Source organism: Notamacropus eugenii, chromosome 1 (assembly GCF_028372415.1).
Source record: "Notamacropus eugenii isolate mMacEug1 chromosome 1, mMacEug1.pri_v2, whole genome shotgun sequence".
In the NCBI taxonomy this organism is placed as follows: Eukaryota; Metazoa; Chordata; class Mammalia; order Diprotodontia; family Macropodidae; genus Notamacropus; species Notamacropus eugenii.
This window is the reverse complement of record NC_092872.1, coordinates 437,903,647-437,919,564: the sequence shown is the minus strand read 5'-3', so window position 1 is coordinate 437,919,564 and position 15,918 is coordinate 437,903,647. Positions and strand designations below refer to the sequence as shown.

The following is a 15,918-nucleotide window of genomic DNA, read 5'->3' as shown; positions in this document are numbered from 1 at the left end:
GGAACTGAACACTATATTCCAGATGGGGGCTCAGCAGGAAAGAGTGTAATAGAACAACAGCCTCCCTCATTCTGAATCCTTCATCAAAATGCATTTTAAATTCACATGGTGGAGTCTAGAATGATAAGCTTGGAGAGGAGAGGACTCATGGTGGAGGAGATAGAGAGCAGGCAAGATACAAAAACTACCATCAAATACTTGAATATCCATAATGGGAAAAAGGATTTAGACTTATTCTGATTCACCCCCAGAAATGGGAGCAATGAAAAGCAACTCCAAAGTGGCAAATTTAAGCTTAGGGAAAACTCTACAATTTGCATTACAAGAAAGTCAATTGGGCTGCCTACAGAGGTAATGTCTTCTCAGTCACCTAGAGTTCTTCCAGCAAACATTTCATATGATATTTTACAATCTGTTCAGGTATAAATTAAACTTGATAGTCTTAGAAGTCTTTTCTAACTTTTGAGATTCTGTATGATTCTGAAATAGAACTAAATAATCTCTGAGAGCCAATGTTAGAAATCTAGGACTGTTATAGAAAGTCACAGAAATCTGTTATTCAACTATGTCTCATGTAATTTTGATTTTTGGGAGATTTCAAGATCAGTATCTCTATAGAATCAGCAGAATACTATGTGTTCAAAAGATGGGTTTGGACACTAGGGACCAATTTGGGATTATCACAAGTACTATGCAACACGCAAGAAGTGACATAAGGGATAAAATTAAGGAATATGTGATCAGCAAATGAGGAGGTTCAGTCATGTAGGGAGGGAGAGAAGTAACAGATGGCAACCAAAAACTCTGCTGGAACCCAAGGAAGGTTGAAAAAACAAGAAGGCCTCCAGCATGAAGCATAATCCTCTGCAGTAATCTACAAGGAAACATCCACAAGAATCACATAGAATATAAAGATGCAAATAATTTGTGATCTGCATCAAAAGAGGGAATACTCACATTTATAGTAATATAGAGTCATTGAAGGACCTTTATAATATATTGAAAGAGGTGTTTTCTGAGATATATATGGCCCTATGGAATATAGAGGATATATATATGCATATATATATATGTGTATATATATATATACGCATATAAATGTAAAACAGTTTGATCCATTATTGATTCTGGCTAATACAAGTAGAAATTAGAAGTGAGAAATTAACGTGGCTTCCTTATTTGATCATGAACAGCATTCTAGCACTAATATTTAAGCTAAGTTCTGATGTGTCTTTCTGTGAAAATCTTGTTTTTGTTTGCTTGGTTCCAGAATTTTATTCAAATAAAAGAATCTAAAAGAATTTTTGAAAGTCAGCTATTATATCAGGGTTATGGTATATACAAAAAGAAAAGGCATAATTTCTTCTCATGAGGAATTTACAGACTCATTAATGAGTCAAGATAAACATATTTATAGTCAGAGAACAAAATTCCACGGTATAATCAAGTGCTAAACTGTGTGGTTTGGACTCAGTGCTAGAGGAACTTTAAAATATATAAGTACTCTGTGGATGACTGTACTTATGAGAAAAAAAAAGATAGATGAAATTAGTGGAAGTTACTATGGGAAATATTTTGGCTGTCTTTGTATAAAACTTTCCTAATGATTAGAATATCCAAAAAAATGATATCTTGGGAAATAGTGAGCTCTCATCACTGAAAACCTTCAAATAGAGGCTAGATAATAACAGTGTTATGTAGAAGGAATAATTCTGCCTAGTTATGAATCAGACTGGATTCCATTGGACATAGCATTGTATAGAAGAAGAGAAAAGATAAATTCAATGGACTAGTTACAGCACCATCATTTATCACTTGTGGGACCCAGGACAAGTCACTAAACCTCTTTGGTCTCAGTTTCCTCATCTTTAAAACTGTGATATTTGACAAGAGAATTTATGAGATTTCTTTAGAGCTTTATGGCTGATACTTCATTATCTCTGGTGTATCTGCCAATTCTGTTATTCTATAATACTCTCATATATGGAAAAGGTAGGGTTGAGCTAATGGTAGAATGACTGTGGAATACTTAGATTAGGGAGGAAAACAGCCTGACTGGATTATAGGTTACAGATTAGCAAGTAGTTAGAAATAAAGTTGGATAGTTAAGAGTAGGATTACTACTACTATTACTACTACTACTATTTGACTACAACTATGATTATGACTACTAATATGACTTCAACAACTACTAACAATTGCTTGCATTTATATGGAGTTTAATATTTGCCAAGCTCTTAAGATATATTCTCTTTTACAATCAATGGCTACACTTTTGAATGGAGCAAGACTTTTCAGGAATAACTTGTGGATAATGTATAGTATTGTGGTCAATGGATTATTTCATTTTAACTGTATTATGCACTTTGTGAATCATCTTTTTAAGATGTTAAATATTACTACTTCAAATGATCTTTAAACTCCACACTGTAGATACTGCTTTAAATGATTCAAGCTGTAACTTAACCACATGTTTTCACTTTATATGATCACATCCTTGTGATGCTTGTCCACATTCCTCCATAAATTTTCCTAGAGTGTCTACCCAATATACTGCAAGTTTTCTTTCAGTCTTAACATGTCGTGGTTACTATTATAGTACTTGAGCTATCCATTTATTTTGCTTTCATCTTGCTATACATCTGTTCCCATCTCCTTTTCTGATCATAAATGTCTTGGTTGATATCTTTTATATCACTTACATGCAAGTCATTGTTGAATGTATGCCATGATTCACATAGGCCTGCCATTATCATTTGGCTTACCTACAGTTTTGAGTCTCCAGAAATCATGGTAAGCTATGATTGATTTCAACATATTCTACATATCTTCTTTAGGAGAATATTATACAAAGAAAGCTTTTTGTGTCACAGTGTAGTTGGAGATCACTGAAAGTAATGGATCTCGTACTAAATCTACAGCATGCTCCCCAATTCCTCTGATATTCACTGTCTTTTAATATAACATTGCTCATAAAAAAAGAATCACTCTTTCCTGTGAAGCAGGTGGCTATGCAAAGATGAAGCTCAACATCTCTTTCCCAGCCACTGACTGCCAGAAAAGTCAATGATGAGAGAAAACAACGAACGTTTTATGAGAAACAGATTGCCACTGAAGTTTCTGCTGATGCTCTGGGTGATGAATGGAAGGGTTATGTGGTCCGAATCAGTGGTGGGAATGACAAACAAGGTTTCCCCATGAAGCAGGGTATTTTGGCTCATGGACATGTCCTCCTGCTGCTCAGTAAGGGTCATTCTTGCTATAGCCCTAGGAGAACTGGAGAAAGAAAACTTAAATCTGTTAGGGGCTGTATTGTGGATGCCAACGTGAGTGTCCTCAACTTGGTTATCGTGAAGAAAGGTGAGAAAGATATACCAGGACTGACAGGTACCACTGTGCCTCATCACCTGGGTCCCAAAAGAGCTAAAAGAATCTGAAACTTTTCAGCTTGCCCAAAGAAGATGATATCTGGTAGTATGTTGTGAGAATGCCCTTCAAAGAGGAAGATAAGAAACGCAGGACCAAGGCTCCTAAAATTTAGCGTCTGGTGACTCCCCGTGTTTTGCAGCATTGCTTTGAAGAAGCAAAGTACCCAGGAGAACAGGGAAGAAGCAGTAGAATATGCTACGCTTTTGGCTAAGAGAATGGAGGAGGCTAAAGGAAAACAAGAACAGATCGCTAAGAGACGTCGTCTGTCTTCCCTGAGAGCCTCCACCTTGAAATCTGAGTCCAGTAAAAAATAAAATTTCTAAAAATGTGGTAGAAATAAATAACTTTTGTCAAGTGAAAAAAAATTATGTATGTATATATGTGTGTGTCTATTCATATATAGTAGAAAGGATAATGAAAGCAGCAGAAAGTTTGAGATTTGTAGTCTGGATCTACATTCAAATACCAATGAACTCAACCTGAAATACTACCTGCATGTCTGTAGACAACTCTATCCCCCAAGTTCTTCTGATGTGCACTGAGAGCAGTACTTTTCTCTTAAGGAGTGCCCTATTCCAATGAAGTCAAAACATCATTCAAAAAAAGTTTAACCAATTTCTTTTTCTTTCCTGATATTCAATGCACATCATGTCCTTTATCTTCCAGTTATCTTCTAGAAGGAATTACTACTGATTTAGAGGCTTGAGGTTTCTCTGTAATATGTCTCTTTGATTTGTTAATTATGAATCACAGTTTTCAACATAATTTTTACCATTTTCTCTTATGCTCATCTTTGCAATGAAGTCACTGAGTATCAGTATGTGTTTTCATCTGAGTGGGAGAGTATTGGTAGGGTCTTCATTTTCCATACCAGAAATTTATATATGGACAACTGGATTCATAGTAATGTTTTGGGTTTTTTGGGGTTTTTTTGCATATGCTTATCATGATTACTGTAAGACAGAATGAACAAGTGATCCCTGAAATGATATATTGTGGGTACATGATGAAACCAAATCCTACATTTGCTTCTCAATGATTAACCCATCATTTATCCTTACCTTTTGTTGCAATATCTTCATATCTTATCAATTTCAGGGGTAGTGACAATATACATGACAATACGATTCACTCCATGCTATGGCAGTGATTTGGGCACTGGACAAGGGTCACATACTTAGGTAGAATATTAAGAGTTAAATTAATATTTCTAGATAAACTAAAAAAAAAAATACCTCTGTGATTATGAGTGCTCTAAGCTCCCTTTTCCACCATTTTGCTAATATTTCTATAGAAATCCATATGGGATGTCAGTCTTTATTTGTCTATTTCATAGTTGGTTTGCCATTGGTCAAATATTAAATTTTCTAGTGGCCAACTTCCATGTGTTGAGTCTGCAGTTAGATCCAGTAGTCTCAAGGCAATACATAATACCCTCTTTGGCATTAAGACCCTACTCTAAACCTTATCTAGCTTGGTAGAACTTGATAAACTCCATCAAAAGCTTAGTTTTATTTCAATGCCATAATGAGAAATCAGAGTAGAACTAGTTTCAGTCGAATGAGTTAATATATTCAAAGTACACTGCAAACATTAAAATACTTTAATAATTTTTTGCTAGCTTTCCTCCTTTGAACTTCTCCATCATGCCCCCAGGATCCTTATCATCAAGAAGCTTATCATCCTGCAACACTGCCTCAGTTGAGGTAATTAGTACTATTAGCTACTGACCACCCCCTTTTGAAGGTTTTTGTGTGTTGTTTTCTCCCATTAGGGGAAGGTAGCTAGGTAACACATTGAAAAGCTCTAAACAGAATAAGAAAGACCTGAGTTCAAATCTATATCAAACATTTACTAACTGTATGACCTTCAGCAACTCATTTAACCTCTGTTTGCTTTAGTTTCCTCAAATGTATAACGGGATGATAGCATCTACCTGGTTGGATTGTTTTGGGGATCAAAAAAGATACAGAAATTGGCACATAGTAGATGCTTTACAAATGCCTAAACCTTCCCCCTCTACCAGATTGTAAGGTCTTGAGGGCAGGGACTATCTTTCTTATTTTGGCACAGTGCTGTACACAGTGAGTTATTAATAAATGTTGATTTACTATTATTGATTGACTACTAGTAAATAACACTTATATAGCATTTACTAGGTAACAGACATTTTTTAAAATGAATATTATTTCATTTAATCCTCACTATGACCCTAAAAGATAAGTGTTATTATTATCCTGATTTTGCAGTTTTGGAAACTGAGGCAAAAAAAGATTAAGTAAATTGGTTTTACTGATACCAGGCCCAACACTCTTATCCACTGTGCTACCTAGTGGCCTAGTTGCTTTAGTAGTAGAAGTAGTAGTAGTAGTAGTAGTAGTAGGAGGAGGAGGAGGAGGAGGAGGAGGAGGAGGAGGAGTAATAATATAAAATACTTACTGTGTGCCAGTCACTGTGCTAATTTCTTTACAATTTATTATCTCATTTGATTGTCCCAAGGAGTGTGGGAGGTAGGAGATGTTATTATCTTCATTTTACAATTGATGAAACTTAGACAAACAGAAGTTAAGTTACTTGCCTGAGATTACACAGCTAGTAAGTGTCCGAGGCAGGATCTGGACATAGTTACTCTTGACTCCAGACCAATGACTCTATCTGCTTTGCCACCTAACTGCCTGACAGCTATAATACCAGTAGCAGCAGAAGCAGCAACAGCAGCAGCAGCAGCAGCAGCAGTAGTAGTAGTAGTAGTAGTAATGGTAGTGATGGTAGTGATGGTGGTGGTGGTAGTGATGAGGTATAGGTTCTGGGAGTCCCCTTGAACTCTCTTTGAATCTTCCCCACTTGATCTGACATTCCTTTGAGGCCATAAGCTTTCCATCATTGCTATGCTCAAATCTCTGTTACCACTAGGTTTCTTTGGGCTACTTTCCACCCTGGATTCTATCAAAATCCCATTCTTCAGGCTACTGATCACTCCCATCAAGATCCTCCCTACATTCCATCTCTAGTCATCCCAAGATACTTGTCATTACCATCAAGATCTGCTTCAAGATACTCTAGGCTACTGACCACTCTCATCAAGACCACCCCTGGAGCCTCCAGACTACTGGGCCACTCCTATATTCTTCCTTCAGTCTTTCTGTATAGAAGATTCATCTTGTTTACATGAAAGTGCTCAGATTCTACCTAGCTGCTTACTTTAGAGTTACAAAGGTTGAAGGTTCAGTCTGGTCTACTGGTATTAGTGATACAAATGCTCATATTCCTTAAGAGTCTATCCAATATAGTAGATTTTTAATAACTTTGTTTTCCTTTGGCTGAAAGAAAGCTTGGGTAGAATTCGTTTGGGCAGGACCCAGTTTATTGGTATTTTGGGGTCCCAAGTACCCCTAAACATTAAAAGTGGTGGTGGTTTTGCCACAACTAAGTTTTTCAATTTCCCAGTTTCCACTAATAATCCTAGTGTCACAGAAGGTTAGGAAAAGAAACCACCTTAGAGATCATCTGGTATTGTAGTTCAACCCCCTAATTTTACAGATGAAGAAACTGAGGGAAATGAATGGAGAAATTCCATAGGAAATGGCAATTTCTTTAAGATCTGAGATCCCAGCAAGCTGCTAATTATAGAAATAAATAACTGTTGACTTGTGCCATCTGTTCTTTCTTTGGCAAACATATTGCTTTTCCTGTGAAATTAGGGCCACCTGCAACCTGCAGCCCCTATGAGATGAGTTGGATGCTGCCTTTTGCATTCCAATACCCACTCTGCCCTCCCTTCCCCCAAAGGGGGCAACCCTGAAAGCTACATACAATCCCTAAGGGAAGAGTAATTAATGAGGCAATAGAATTCACCAAGATACTGGAGCAAAGGTAAAGCAACTCAGAGAAAAGGGTCAGTGTTTCAGGCCCAGGGGAGCTGCCCTTTGGAAAAAATTCCAGGCAGCTTGGTTACTTTAAGATTCATATTTGAGGTTTACTAGGCCAGGTGCCTCAAGCATTTAATCTCCCAGCAGCTTTGGCCTTACTGTATGCTGGTCAACAGTGGCCAGCTTTCTAGAAATACAAATTTCTGGGGGCAAGGCTCAGAAATAACTCAGATCATATATGGGGATGAACAAGGCAGAACCAGTCATGGAGTTTACACTGCATTATGATACCATTCATCACATCATCACCACTATTGTGGTGTCAGCCACTTCAGCTCTACCAATAACAACATATTGCTTGCTTCACCTGCAGAAATGGACAGCACAGAATCAAACAATATTCTAGATGAAAGAAACCTCAGGCTATAGAATGCTCAAAGACAGGGAGTTAAGAAAGAAAGGAATTTTAGAATATTAAACAATAATCAGGGAAAGGTTTTGTAACAGAGAACATAGACTGACTAGAACATGAAAGATTAGAATTATAAAGGATGTTAGTTCACAGCATTTAGCTCAGAGAATATATTATGTAAAAACTGGAACTAGAGGGAGCTTAGAACAAAGAATGTTAGAATTGGAAGACTTTAGAAGACAGAATGTTGGAAGTGAAATTCATTTTAACATAGAATTCTAGAGCTGAAAAAGAACTAAGGATCATCTAACAACAATAATAATATCATGGATATAGTGTTTTATTTATTTATGTATTGATGAACTGATTGATTTTCAGTTCTCAACATTTACTTCCACAAAATTTTGAATTTCAGATTTTCTCCCCATCTCCCACCTACTCTAACCTCAGGTGAGCATGCATTCTGGATTCCCTTTCCTCCAGTCTGTCCTCCCTTCTATCAACCTCCCCCATATCACTTTCCCTTCTATTTTCTTGTAGAGTAAGATAGATTTCTATACCCCATTACCTATATATCTTATTTCTGAGATGTATGTAAAAACAACCTCCAACATTTATTTTTAAAGCTTTGAGTTCCACATCTCTTCCTTCCTCAATCCCCATTCACCTTCACTGAGAAGGCAAGCAATTCGAGAGATATATATGTGTGTGTGTGTGTGTGTGTGTGTGTGTGTGTGTGTGTGTGTGTGTGTATCTTATACATGTGCGGTCATGCAAAAGACCTCCATAGCAGTCACATTGTGAAAGATTATATTTCCCTTTATGCTGTCCTGTCCTCCATTGATTCAGTTCTCTCCTTTGACGTTTCTCTCTTCAAAAGTGTTTGCTTCTGATTAAACCTTCCGTCAATCTGCAATCCCTTTTATTTTGCCCCCTCTCTTTTTAAAAAATGTTTATTTATTTATTTTTAGTTTTCAACGTTCATTTCCACAAAATTTTGAGTTCCAAATTTTCTCCCCATTTCTCCCCTCCCCCACCCCAAAATGCCTTGCATTCTGATTACCCCTTCTATTAATATGCCCTCCCTTCACTCATTCCCATCTTCTCTTTTCTTTTGTAGGGCAAGATAGATTTCTATACTCCATTACCTGTATTTTTTTATTTCCCAGTTGGATGCAAAAACAATTCTCAACATTTGTTCCCAAAACTTTGAGTTGCAACTTCTCTCCCTTCTTCCCTCCCCACCCACCCTCACTGAGAAGGCAAGCAATTCAATATAGGCTATATATATATATATATATATATATATATATATATATATATATATATATATATATATATACATATATATATGTATATATATATATATATATATATATGTGTATATATATATATATATATATGTATATATATATGTAGTTTTGCAAAAGACTTTCATAATAGTCATGTTATGTAAAAGTAACTATATTTCCCTCCATTCTGTCCTGCCCCCCATTTATTCTATTCTCTCTTTTGACCTTGTCAATTCCCATAAGTGTTTATTTCTAATTACTCTCTCCTTACATTTGCCCTCCCTGCTGTATTTCCCCCACACTATTTGTCCCCTTCCCCCCTACTTTCCTGTAGTGTAAGATAAATTTTCATAGCAAATTGAATAAGCATGCTATTCTCTCCTTAAGCCAAATGTGAAGAGAATAAACTACACTTTTTCCCTCTCATCTCCTCCCCTTTGTACTCCATTGAAAAATCTTTTTCTTGCCTCTTTTATGAGAGATAATTTGCCCCATTCCATTTCTCCCTTTTTCCTCCCATTATATTCCTCTCTCACCCTACAATTTTATTTTTTAGATATCATCCCTTCTTAGAGAGTTCTACTTGTAATGAAATTAAAAACACTGAGAAGCAAATTCAATAAATAAATTTGTAATTATTCTTTGAATAATCTATGCTTTTAAATTTAATGTAACTGAATGCCAATTTTATCAAAGTTTCATATTGCACATTTCAATTCCTAAGCTAGTAAAGTGACTTGAGATCTAGAATATATGTATATACATATGCATATTTATGTACACATACACATATATGAAGATATGTATTTATGTCATAAATACACACACATTTTGTAAAGTATTGGCTATTTTTCATTTTCCCCAATTTTTCCTTTGTTTCAAGGGAAAGAAGTTTTTTCTCTTATGGCTGATATTTTTCCTTTCCAATAAGCACTTAATTCTGTCTCCTCCCCAGTTGCATCTTGCCACATACTCTCTCTCTCTCTCTCTCTCTCTCTCTGTATATACATATATATACAGAGAGAGACAGAGAGAGAGAGACAGAGAGAGAGAAACTGAGAGTTACAAATATTATCTTTCCATGTAGGAATGTAAGCAGTTAAACTTTAGAAAGTCCCTTATGATTTTTCTTTCCTGTTTACCTTTTCATGCTTGTCTTGATTCTTGTGTTTGAAAGTCACATTTTCTATTTAGTTCTGGTCTTTTCATTGAGAATGCTTGAAAGTCTTCCATCTCATTGAATGATCATTTTTCCCCTGAAGTATTATACTCAGTTTTGCTGGGTAGGTGATTCTTGGTTTTAATCCTATCTCCTTTGACTTCTGGAATATCATATTCCAAGCACTTTGATCCCTTAATGTAGAAGGTGCTAAATCCTGTGTTATCTGGATTTTGTTTCCACAGTACTTGAATTGTTTCTTTCTAGATGCTTATAATATTTTCTCCTTGACCTGGGAACTCTGGAATTTGGCTAAAATATTCCTAGAAGTTTTGGTTTTGTAATCTCTTTCAGGAGGTCATCACGTAATTCTTTTCATTTCTATTTTACCCTCTCGTTCTAGAATATCAGAAGAGTTTTACTTAAAAATTTCTTGAAAGATGATGTGTAGGCTCTTTTTTTGATCATGGTCTTCAGGTAAATCAATAACTTTTAAATTATTTCTCCTTGATCCATTTTCTAGGTCAATTGTTTTTCCAGAGAGGTATTTCACATTGTCTTCTATTTTTTCGTTCTTTTGTTTTTCTTTTATAAAAATTCATTAGTTTCTATTTGCTCCATTTTAATCTTTAAGGACTTATTTTCTTCAGTGAGCTTTTGGTCCTCCTTTTCCATTTGGTCCTTTCTGTTCCTCATTGGTCTTTTGGCCATTTGGTCCTTTGCCATTTGGGTTGGTCTAATTTTCAAGCTGTTATTTTCTTCAGCATTTTTAGGGTTTTCTTAGCCAGGTGTTGACTCATTTTTCATGATTTTCTTGTACCACTCTCATTTCTCTTCCCAATTTTTCCTCCACCGCTCTTACTTCATTTTCAAAATCCTTTTAGAGCTCTTCCATGGTCTGAAATCAACTCATATTTTTGTTAGAGGCTTTGGATGCAGGATCTTTAGCTTTATTGTCTTCTTCTGGTTTTACATTTTGATCTTCCTCATCACCAAAGAAGTAAGAAAATACCTTTTCACCAAGAAAATAAGAATCTATTATCTGTTTATTTCCCAGCCAATTATTTGACTTTTGAGCTTTGTTAAGTGGAGCTCTCAAGAAGCAGCCCCCACTTCAGGAGTGGTTGCAGCCACCCTGGGGCTGGGCCTGGGCCTGGGGCCATGGTTGGGGCCATGGCTGGATCTGGTGGTGGGCAAGACCCTGATCCCCTCAGAGGGCATTTAGGAATTCAAGGGATACCAGAGGTCTCTTTCTTCAGATCCAAATTCTGCTTTCTTGCTACTTTATTGAAATCATAGATTTATAAAATGGTAGCATCTTAGAAGAGAATGCAGTGGGCAAATTTACCCCTGAAGAGGGAAAGTGAGTCATCCAAGATTCTACAATTCATTTATTTGATGCAGAGGAGGATCATGAACACAGTTCTCTTGGTTCACTATCTAAAGACTTTTGTACTCTACCATCTATCCAAGACATTCCTAGTCTATTTGCCTGGAAGTCTTTTTTTCCTCAATATAGAATCACATTCCCTCACCACCTATAACTCTCTTTCTTGTCCTCCCACCAAGCTCTGTAAGCACACTGCTGGGGGAAATCCCGGTCTTTAAATGCCCTATCATCAATTTTCCTTTTCTAGCTAAAGCATGACCAAATGTTGCTCTGAATACATTTCAAGAATATTATTAATTCCTTTGCTGTTCAAGCTGGAGCTTGAAAGAATTTCAAGTCTTTAGAGCAATAATTAGGCCTATCATTTTAGACAAATGCCACATAATTTGCCCACTCCCACAGCAAATTTTGCTTCCAAAAAGGAGGTAAATATTTAAGCATGAAATGACAAGGATGCCCAAATGAATAAGAAAACAACTATTTTAAATCTTTAAAATGATTTTTGTCCTGCTTCCTTGATCATTAGTTAATATTGCAAGGAGCTCTGCTTTGAGATTTGAAACCATCCTTGCTTTTCACTCTCTTTTCTCCCTTTCTTTATTATTAATACTTACTTAGATAGACCTTGCCGTAAGTGATTTTTAAGGCTGCATTTATTTCAGCCTCAGGAATTGGAAAGTGAGACAGACCAAAGCCTAATTTATAGACTATGACCCCTTTACCCCTTTGTTTTAAGAAGATCAATTCCTAAAGTTCTTTGGGGTCCAGAAAGAGTAAGGCTAGGAATAGTACCCTTGGAAATGGTGAATAAAACCCAAAGGAAAACTCTCAGTCAAAGTGGCAATGAGATAAATTTAAAATAATTTCTAGTTAATCTAAGGTTACGGAGGGACACTTTAAAGTAGTGGCCTCAGGTTCTAGTGCCTAGAGAATAGCCTTGGAGCAAGAAAGACAAGTTCAAGCTCTGACTCTGATACCTATCATGTGATGCTGAGAAAGACTATTCACCTTTTATTGTCCCCAATCAACTGTCTAAGAATGAACATTTCACTGACAAAAGGAGTTTTCACACAAGTATCTCTCTACACTGATGAATTCATGGGATGTCACCAGACACCAAGAAACTGAACAAAACAAGGCTGTAATTCATTTTTGAATAGAGCTGTTGGGTTAGGACACTTCCTTTCTACTCTGACACACAAGAATTTCAAAAGTGTTAGTGAAAATTTTTCCCTGACACTACAAGGTTAGGTCTTTTTGCTTAAAAATTTGAATTAATTAATCTATTTTTAGTTTAGAACATTCAGTTCCACAAGCTTTTGACTTTTAAATTTTCTCTCCTTCATTTTCCCCTCCTCAAGATGACATGCAATCTTATAGAAGCTCTACATATACATTCATATTAAACATATCATCACAATAGTCATGTTGTAAAGAAGAATTATTACTAATGGAATGAATCACAAGGAAAAAGAAACAAAATAAAACAAAACAAAAAGGAGGGAGAGCAAGTAGTATGCTTTAATCTGCATTCAGACCGTAATTCTTTGTCTGGATGTGGATAGCATTTTCCATCATGAGCCTTTTGGAGTTGTCTTAGAACCCTGCATTGCTGAGAATAGCCAAGTCTATCAAAGTTAGGCATCACACAATGTGTCTGTAACTGTGTGCAGTGTTCTTCTGGTTCTGCTCTCCTTCCTCAGCATCAGTTCACATAAGTCTTTCCAGGTTTTTCTGAAATCCGCCTGCTCATCATTTCTTATAGCACAATAGTATTCCATTATATTCACATACCACAATTTGTTCAGCCATTCCCCAGTTGATGGGCATTCCTTCAATTTCTGATTCTTTGCCACCATAAAAAGAACTCCCATAAACATTTTTGCACTTGTAGGTCCTTTTCCCATTTGTATAATCTCTTTGGAATATAACCCTAGAAGTGGTATTGCTACATCAAGTTTAGGTCTTTTAAGAGTATAGTAGGAGGAGCATGAACTGGGAATTAGTTGTTCAGGATTCTGTGTATCAATTGAGCAAATTACTGGATTGGGCAAATCACTAAATCTTTTTGAGTCTCAGTTTATTTATCCTTAATAAAAAAGGAATGAGAACATGTACACTAATTGCCCTGAATTGTATTAAAGAAGCAGAGACAGAGACAGAAACAGAGGGGGGAGTGAGAGAGGGAGAGAGAGAGAGAGAGAGAGAGAGAGAGAGAGAGAGAGAGAGAGAGAGTAAGTAAAGTATGCCCAGCACATCTAACATGGAGGTACCCTGCTTCTCTCCTTTTCCCTACCACATGGGTGTGAGCATCTTCCTTTGATTGGGTACATAGATGGAAAATATTAAGTCTTTAAGACTGGCCATATTAAGACAATTCTGTATGCTCCCTCCAGCTATTTTCAAAGGATAACGCCCAAAATTTACCCAAAATGCATACACTCTCTGAAGTGGAAATGGGAATACCTACACCTGTTTATTTCCTTTTATTTTAGATCAGCTTTGAAAAATGACCTTGGAATCTATCCTGTGTTGTTTCTCTCTTTCAGTTTCAGGTATGAGAAGTGATCACCACTGGATTTACTAGGAGCACTTGTACCCAGGAGTTTGAGCTATGGAAACCTTGGAATCAAGATTGCAGGCAGGATGATGAAGCCAGACAACCTGGCTGGGAAGTTCAGAAAAGTCAGAGTACCTGGGATTGGGGCCCAAAGTGGCAATTTGAATTTGTAAATGGAAATATGTGTTCTACAGCAACTGAGCTTCCCTACATTCTCTCTCCTGAAATTGATATGATGCAAAGGGATAAGGGGGTGAAACCTCTCCTTGTGTGGAACATTTGTATATTTGTTATTATATCTTTTGAAGTAAATGTTGCTTTGAGAAGGCCAATCTGACTGTTAATAGTTAAATGGGACTGGAAATGACAAAAATGTGTTTATGGAAATAGAGACATTTATAAAAAAGACACAGAATCAGGTCATCATCAAATATTACAAAAGGTTATTCTCAAGGAAACCAGATTTATTGATCAATTCAGATTACAAAATGAAGTGTTGATAACTGCATTGTATCATATCAGCTTGCAAAAATTTAGCATTTGTAAAATATCTTAAAAGACACAACGATATTGCTAGAATTTTACAACAGAGGCTGCCTGTCAGCCTTTTATAAGCCATCAGATGATAATTCTCCATACAGAAATACAGTCCCCAAAATAGCTTCTAAAATTCAATAAATAAACTGAACTGAGACTATATCATTATTGCAAACAAAAAAAATGTTGCTCACAATATCTCAGAGCTAAGATTGATACATAACAATGTAAAAATGGGATTTTTAATAGATACCTCCACACTGAATAACTATTATCTCCAAGTTCTGCATAATGAAAAACTTTCAAAATATAAAGACTTAGTAGAAGGAATCAAAACTATATTGGAACAGTATCAGCCACTAGAATTATATGAAAGATGAACTTATATTCCCAATATTTTACAGTTAAATCTATCTGTTTATCTATAGGACATTAAGAATAAAATAAAAATAGTATATTAGTCACCTGTCACTGGATCATTAATATCTCAACTAAATCAAAATAGATAAGAAAAATAAGATATTGACCACGTACTACAAACATCTATTATTTTGTCTCTATGGGTACTACCAATGCATACATTCAATTTATGTTGTAGCTCATTCTTAACATAGTTTCATAAATTGTAGGTCCTGGTGTGGCACAATGGATAAAGTACTGGTTCTGGAATCAGAAACGCTCAGTTTATATGTCCAAATCCAGCCTCAAACATTTACAAGCTGTGTGACTCTGGGCAAGTCACTTAGCCCTCTTTGCCTCATTTCCTATGCAAAATGATGTGGAGAAGGAAATGGCAAACCAATTAAGCAGATTTGCCAAGAAAATTCCAATGGGGGCCAAAGAGTTAGACACAACTGAACCACAACAAACAGAGAGGCAAAATTTCTGACTTTCATGGGATAAGATCAGGTAGGAATCGTAGACAAAAGGTTTGACCTTAAGAAGCAAGAGAGAGAAGAAGAAATTATTTGGGTGATTTGGAAGTTTTAGGAACTGTGAATAAGGCATTGATGGAATTTAAGTAGGGGAAATTTGGAATTATATAAGAAGAAGTTGAAGGAAGAAAAGTGGAAAGAGGAAAAATGCTAGAGGGAAAAAAGAACTAAAAGTTGGAAAGAATGCAAAATGAAAAGGGGCTCAAGTTAAAGGACATGAGCAGGAGAAGTAACAATTGGAAAAGGACATAACCTAAAGTAGAAGTCAAAAACAAACAGAAAAGGATGAATAGAAGACAAAATTTGGAAGCTGCTGACAAAGCAAGGTAAGCTAA

At 36.1% G+C, this 15,918-nt stretch overlaps 1 long non-coding RNA gene and 1 pseudogene across 1 annotated transcript; both read left to right on the top strand.

Moving 5' to 3' along the window:
- Nucleotides 1-3,019: 3,019 nt before the first annotated feature.
- On the top strand, nucleotides 3,020-3,781 carry LOC140526547 (small ribosomal subunit protein eS6-like; annotated as a pseudogene).
- Nucleotides 3,782-7,671: 3,890 nt separating this feature from the next.
- Nucleotides 7,672-14,443, top strand: LOC140526543 (uncharacterized). Its single transcript, XR_011974415.1, has 2 exons — nucleotides 7,672-8,160; nucleotides 14,101-14,443. It is a non-coding gene; the product is annotated as an uncharacterized lncRNA (long non-coding RNA).
- The last annotated feature ends 1,475 nt before the right edge of the window (nucleotides 14,444-15,918 follow it).